At 43.9% G+C, this 7,500-nt stretch overlaps 2 protein-coding genes across 12 annotated transcripts in view; one reads left to right on the forward strand and one right to left on the reverse strand.

Moving 5' to 3' along the window:
- LOC135115862 (probable G-protein coupled receptor 45) overlaps positions 1–7,500 on the forward strand; it is a 313,244-nt gene that overhangs the window by 23,542 nt on the left and 282,202 nt on the right. The window lies entirely within an intron of this gene.
- The window catches only part of LOC135116081 (hemicentin-1-like), a 76,164-nt gene continuing 73,244 nt past the window's right edge, over positions 4,581–7,500 (reverse strand). The window contains 1 exon segment of the mRNA XM_064033291.1: positions 4,581–7,484. The gene's annotated coding sequence lies outside the window, so the exon portion shown is untranslated.

A 7,500-nucleotide genomic window follows, 5' to 3' on the forward strand; every position in this document is an offset into this window, starting at 1 on the left:
AGTTTCCTGGGTCGTTTCCCTTTTAAATCTTTGCTAAGATTATATTTCGTTTTTTGACTGAGTTTTATCTTTCTTTTCCCAAATTTTGTATTCATCTTTCTTTTCTTTCTTCCTCGTCTTCGCAATGTTCAATATGCGCATTTCCTTCTCGTTTCATCTGTTCCGTGTTCTTTTGCCTCATTTCCTTTTATCACTCGTTCCTGCATCTGCTCCTCTCCCTTCCCCTTCATCTGCTTTCTCTCCTATTTCTTCACAATTCCTCCCCTTCCTCTTCTGAATGGGCCTTTACTGTTTCCTGATTCGTTCTCTCTCTCTCTCTCTCTCTCTCTCTCTCTCTCTCTCTCTCTCTCTCTCTCTCTCTCTCTCTCTCTCTCTCTCTCTCTCTCTCTCCTCCGTACTCATTTCCTCCCTCCTGCCTTTTATTTAACGTTCTTCTCTTTCCTTTACCTTCCTTTACATATCCCTTCGCTATTTCTATGCCTCACACTACTATTCTTTTTTTCTTTTCCACTCCCTCAATCTTTCCTCACCCTTCCTGTGCTCCTTTCTCTCTCTCTCTCTCTCTCTCTCTCTCTCTCTCTCTCTCTCTCTCTCTCTCTCTCTCTCTCTCTCTCTGTGTCTGCCTTCGTCCTCCTCCCCTTTTCTCGTTCTGCTCTTCGGAGGCTTCACTCATCTCCTTCACACAATACCTTAATCTGTTTTGTCTGATGAAATCCCATTTGCTATCGTCTTGTACGTACCATTTTCTCTCAAGTGGTTATCGGGCAACATCGTTTTCTTTCTGGCGTGCTGCAGGGTAGGAGCGTGATTTGTTTTGTTTCCCCGTCGTGGCTGCGCTGTTTGCGTGTTTGTTGATTTGTTGCGCTACTGTGAGCAATCTTGTTCTATTACTTGGCTTGTGTTTCTAACTTCTCATTTTTGTTGGTGTTCTGTTCTGTTTCTTTTTTTTTTATTTTTCTCTTGTGTTTTGAGATTTTATTATTTTTTTTCTGAGTTTTCTGTTACGTTTCTGTGATGTTTTTCTTTCGATATTTCTTTCTTTTCCCAGTTACGAGATTTAAGATTTTCTTTTTTGATATTTTATTTCTTTTCTGAGAGATTTTGTAATTTATAGTTTTGATCCAATTTTTTTTTCTTTTGTATTTCTATTTCTTTTCGATATGCCTTTTTCTTTTTCTTTTTTGGAATTCTAAAGATTTCACCGAATTTCCTGTTATTTGTCTATTATTTCTAGTTTATTTAATATTTCTTTTATATTTCATGGGTTAGGTGAAATTTCCTTGCTACCTTGGAATTTTAATGTTTTTACTGTCTTTCTTGCATGTGATTTCTTTTCTTTATCTTTTTTTTAGAGTTTATTTTGTTTGTTTTTTTCTTTTTATATTTTTCATTTTTTTTATTTTTAACTTTTACAATTTTGACTGATTATTTTCTCGATTTTCTTTATTTTTTCCTATTTTTTGCGTGTTTTATCTAGATTACATCAATGCACGTTACTCGTTTATTTGGTATCTCTCCCCCTCTCCTTTTTTCCTCTGTTTTTGTGTTTGCGTGTGTGTCATGCGTGTGGTTTTGTTTGCCATTCTGCGATTTTTCATTTTCCGCCACATTCACATCAGTCTGCGAGATTTAATGGCCCGCGGTATTCCGTGTTTGTCTGTCTGGCTGCGTTTGTGTGTCTATTTACTACATTTATCTTTACCTGCCCGTCTGTTTATCCACATTTCTCTGCTAATCTCTCTCTCTCTCTCTCTCTCTCTCTCTCTCTCTCTCTCTCTCTCTCTCTCTCTCTCTCTCTCTCTCTCTCTCATAAGATCATTCTCAAACGCATTAGTATTTTACTTCGAATACTTCTGAAGTTACTAAGGATTTTAAAAAGATTCTGCATAATGAACGACGAAGAAAGAGACACACACTTATTGAAATCTCACATAATCTTTGTGGCCTTTGAGAATCGTCTTCCTTCCTGCGACTTGAACTGCTTCAGAAGAAGAATATGAAGACACCTCAGAAAATAAGCTGTCCATCTCTCCTGATCATTCTCCTCTGGTTTCTTTCAGGGAACGGCATTTTTTTTACGGGTATTTTTTCCTATCTAATTTTTCCCTTCTGCTAATCTACCAGACACGTAAAGAAAGTAATGTAAATAGATAACTAGGAATAGAGCTTAAAGTGACTATACTATATTATATCATTAACTCTTTCGCTGCTAATGATATGAAGACATTGGGTGCTTACATAAACCTCGATAATTTTACCAAGAACTCTTTGCATCTGTATTTCCTCCTATCTCTGAGTGAAGTGTAAGAAGAGGGAGGTTTCAAGACGTTTCTCAGATTATGGGTGATCTTCTTTTCATTGTATAGGAATTGGCACCTTCCTTGGAACTTTTGATATAACTTTTTTGGAAAGTGCTCTTCGTATGTAACAAGAATGTATTCCTATAAGCACTAGATGGCTTTAGTTACACGATTACCGGGTTGCGTCGTTCGATATTATGCTGTAAACTTCAATGTCTTTTTTTTTTCTTCCGTTCTTTTGTTCCCCTTGGCCTCTTACATAAAAAAAGAGTACAACAGGCACTAAATGGTTTAAAGCTCAAGGTTACTTAGTGGTGTCGCTGGAGATCATGGTGTAAAATTCATTTGGCCTTTTATTCTAGTTATTTTGATAATTTCTTTTTCTTGCCAGTGTTCCCCTTGCATTAAAAAAAAAACAAATAAATAAAAAAAAAATAAATAAATAAAAATAAAAAGAACGTCCACCGCAGTATTCCAGGAGGTTGAAAGCGGGACAGCAGTCAAGGGGCAAACAGGTGGCGGAGAAGGGGTCCCCATGAGGGCTGGGTCAGCGGCAACAAGGAGTGACGCGAGCTGAGGGATGGTGAGATGCAGGCAGGCGGCGCGGCGAAAACTAGACGAGATTCGCGAAAATGAAGACATAGGGCGTCGTAACACACACACACACACACACACACACACACACACACACACACACACCACACACACACACACCCAAACACACACACACCCACACACACACACACACGCGCGCGCGCGAAGAGAAACTCAAATATATAGGTTCCTTGGAGGGCAATAAAGAGTATTCGTTCTCTCTCTCTCTCTCTCTCTCTCTCTCTCTCTCTCTCTCTCTCTCTCTCTCTCTCTCTCTCTCTCTCTCTCAGATGAATGTCTTTTTTCATTCTCTTTTTTATCTTTTTCAAGTCACGCACTGGGCATAAAATTTCTTGGGTTTCATTCTATTTTTCTCAGGAGGTTGAAACCAGCAGTACACTTACGGGATTGTAACTCGAAAGTTTCTCATAAAAAAATCTAGTTCTCATATTTTCTAAAATTTAGTGTCACCAACTTTTAAATTCCTCAGAATATATATATATATTTTTCCAAAACCTTTTTATTTTCTTCAAAAGCAAAGAAAATATTTTCCGGAAAGATCACGACGGAATATGGAGAGAGAGAGAGAGAGAGAGAGAGAGAGAGAGAGAGAGAGAGAGAGAGAGAGAGAGAGAGAGAGAGAGAGAGAGAGAGAGAGAGAGAGAGAGAGAGAGAGAGAGAGTAGCAGGGTGAGTGTAGGTGAGAGGGGAGAGGCAGAACAAGCATTGGGAAGAGAGAGGAGGTGGGGGTGGACAACATAGAGATAGGAGAGGAGGGGAAGGGAGAGTAGGGATGGAGGATGCTGGGAGAGAATGGGTGATAGGAACAGGGTGCGACAGGATGAGGGAAGGAAAGAGTGCAAGAGGAGCAGGAGGGGAAGCAGAGGGAGTGAGAGGTGAGAGGCGTGTGAGAGCAGTGGTTAGGAGAGTCTTTGAAATGTGAACGTGACCTGTGTTTGCTGTTTCTTTCACCTGTCTCTCACCTGCCTCTTCAGCGCTCTCTCTCTCTCTCTCTCTCTCTCTCTCTCTCTCTCTCTCTCTCTCTCTCTCTCTCTCTCTCTCTCTCTCTCTCTCTCTCTCTTACCTCTTGAAATCATCCAGCTCCTGCATCTGTTTTTATTTTTGTATTTTTTTTTTGCGTTTCTTCTTTTATTATTTATTTTTGTTCTTTCCTATACCTCTTTCCTTTCTTCCTTCTTTCCTCTTCTTCAGGAGTTTAAGTGATTAGAGCTGAGGCCTGATTGACTGCTGCCTCCCTAGAAAACGTCAGGCAAGGCTGCTGTACCAACCTTTGACATTCACTGTCTATGCACACACCACATCACACATATATCAAACATTTACACTCTGCCTCGTAAATTTACACAAACATAGATTACAACTTTTATCCCATCCTCTTAAACTTATTTTGGTATCACCTTTTCTGTGTAGTTTCGTCAGGAGGGATAGGTGGTTACTGTAGAAGGCTGTACTATCCACCCATCTGTCTCCCACTAGTAGTTACTGTAGAATAGTAACCCAAACAATCTTGTAAGGACCTCATGGTGTATTCTAGTTTGATATTCCTTTCTGTTCCTTTGTATTTCCTTTGTATTCTCTCCTTTACAGTCCTACTTTGTATTGTTATTTCTTTCTTTATTTCTTGTTCTTTTACTTCTTCCTCTTGGGTCAAGTAACACGCCGCGAATATAATGAAATGATTTATTTGTATATAAAAATACAATGAGAACATATACAAAGTTCTTCAGTGATGCACACACACACCTGTGGGGAACACCTGGGGTCAGGCGTGCCACCAAATGAATGAACCACACACATTATTTTTGTTAAGATATTCCATCGTCCGTTCAACTACATTGCTATTTTATTTTTTTGCTCCCTCACGATTCCTTCTTTATTGCCACACATTTATTATTCATCATCCTATTCCCTCCGTCTTATATTCTTTCTCTCATTTTTCTGCTTTCCTTCTTTACTGTGTCCATGGTATTTATGTCCTCGGGTTATTGGTCGTCCTTTCCTATCTTGTTGCAGTGATCGTATGCATTCATCCCTTATTACACGCTATCACCGCCAATCAGTCTCCTCGCTCGGCTATTGACAAACATCCTCCTAACCATTCTGCTTCGCTCTCATTGCTCTCATTTTCCTCTTTGGTGAGTGTAATTTCTCACCCATGTCCGTCTGTCTGTTTCTGCGTGTCGTGAAGGCAGTCAGCGTTGTCCTCTCTTTCCCCGCCACCCTCAAGACACTCTTCGCCTAGGGATTGTCCCGGAGTTGGGTCGAGTGCGCTGTCTGGGCGAAATGGTTTAACTTGATCCCCGGGTGGTAACTCCAGCGGCGCCCCGTGGGAGGAATTACCGTGGCTCTGGTAGTTTGTTCTTGGTTGGGCGGCGTCACCTTATTGGCTGACGTCGTGAGTCTCGTCCAATCAGCGGCCAGATATATATTGTCCAAGAAGGGCTTTTGCAGAGGCTTATTGAGCATTGTGTGTGGCTGACGGCGGAGCGGCTCCCAATCAGAGCCATGTATGGGGCGGGGGCGCGAGGGACGCAGTCACTCCAGCTCGTGGCGGATCTCGTTTGTCAGGAAAAGACGTGGAGAAAAGATAACAAATCAAAACTCTTAACCCACAGCACGCTCTCGAGGGTCACAGTCAGCGGCCTCGACGCTCCGGTGACCCCTGAAAGAGACCACCGCATTTCGAGGGCGAGACCCTGCTGAGAGGGACGACCTCCTTCCTGATGCTTGTATGACAAGCATATGAGTCTCACAAACCCTGCTGGCTTGTGTGTGTGTGTGTGTGTGTGTGTGTGTGTGTGTGTGTGTGTGTGTGTATGTGTGTGTCTGTGTGTGTGTGTGTGTGTTTATGCAGCTGTTCACATTACATATAGTCCTCTAGCGAAAAAACACTTGAGGTCTCTAATTTTCTGGAACCATGAAAAAAAAAAGGTAAAAAACACTAAATAATCACATTTTTTTTGATAATTCAAAATTGATGTAATGTATTTTCATCCTCTTTCACATTTTTCTATTCGCTGAGGATGTCAATACGGAAATGAAAATCCCTGTGGGAGACTACGGAAACGAGAGAGAGAGAGAGAGAGAGAGAGAGAGAGAGAGAGAGAGAGAGAGAGAGAGAGAGAGAGAGAGAGAGAGAGAGAGAGAGAGAGAGAGAGAGAGAGAGAGAGAGAGAGATCAAAGCACCTTTGGATGTGTTTTTCTATATATTTTCTAATCTTATTTTTTCTATAAGCTGGCCGAAGTGACAGCCTCGCTAGGGATGGTGGCGGGATTGGCGCTGTAGTTATGTTTGATGTTTGACTGACATGGAAGATTATGAGTGACGTCACGTGAACGTCCATGCGTCTGATAAATTTCACATGAGTGGGACCTTGCGATCTGGGACTCGATAAAAAACAGTAGGAGCAGTAGTAGTATTAGTATTAGTAGTAGTAGTAGTAGTAGTAAGGAAGAAAGGAAGGAACTGAAGAGCGAGCGAGCGAGCAAGAGAGAGAGAGAGAGAGAGAGAGAGAGAGAGAGAGAGAGAGAGAGGAGAGAGAGAGAGAGAAAGAGAGAGAGAGAGACTGACTGACTGACTGAGTGGGAGGGACTGGATTTAGCGCAGGAGAGAAAGGGGAGGCGAGAGGCGAGAGGCGGAAAGACACAGACGAATGACGGTTTCTTGGCCTGGGTTGTGCCGGCGTAAAAGAAGGGAAACGGCAAGAAATCGATCAGTTGATAAGGAAGGCAGCCTGGAGTGTGTGGACGTGAGCCTGCAGCATCGGCGTGGCCACTTCGGGGGATGGAGAGAGACAAATGGCCCGCACACACTATCAGGCGGCTAGGTCCTTAAGCCTCCATCCCTTTGTCCTTCGAGGCGTTCCTTCAATGCTGTAGAGTACATCCTGAAGGCGTATCCTTACCCTGATGCCCTGTGAAGCTGTAGTAGTAAGGGTAGCAATGTCATGTCGTGGATACGCACATTCCTTTGAAAAGTGTTTTGATAACGTGGACTTGAAAGGTGAAGCGAACTTGATTGAAGGGATTCTTGGGGATGATTGCCTAGACGGAGCTCTCCTTCTGGCCTTGTGGGGTCAGGGGAGGGGGCGGCGATCCCTTATCGTGACACATATAAGGATCACGACGAAGGGAGTGTCGCCTCACGATCCGCCTCTCCGCCGGCTGCCAAGACTCCTGCGTGTGGGGCGGCGGGGGCGCTGCGGTGAGGCTGCGGGCTGCGGGAGGGGGGAGCCACCGGCCGCGTGTGGGTGCGCATGTGGGTTTACGTGTGGGTAGTGAGGGTGATGGTGGTGGTGGTGGTGCAGGAGGTGGTGATGGTGGTGGAGGTGGTGGTGAGCATCAGGCGAGGTGTACATAACTCGTTGTGGTGGTGGCGGGGGGAGGGGGAGGGGTGGTCGGGGTGGTGGTGGTGGCGTGGTGATGGTGGTGGTGGTGGTGGGGGGCGATGGGGGGAGTGGGGCCGGTGAGCACGAGTTCCGTTGTACTTGGTGGCGGTGGTGGCGGTGGTGGTGAGGCTGCACACGTCCTGCTGCTGCTGCTGCTGCTGCTGCTGCTGCTGCTGTGTTTGCTGCGGGAGAGAAAGG

Source organism: Scylla paramamosain, chromosome 30, assembly GCF_035594125.1.
Source record: "Scylla paramamosain isolate STU-SP2022 chromosome 30, ASM3559412v1, whole genome shotgun sequence".
NCBI classification, from domain to species: domain Eukaryota; kingdom Metazoa; phylum Arthropoda; class Malacostraca; order Decapoda; family Portunidae; genus Scylla; species Scylla paramamosain.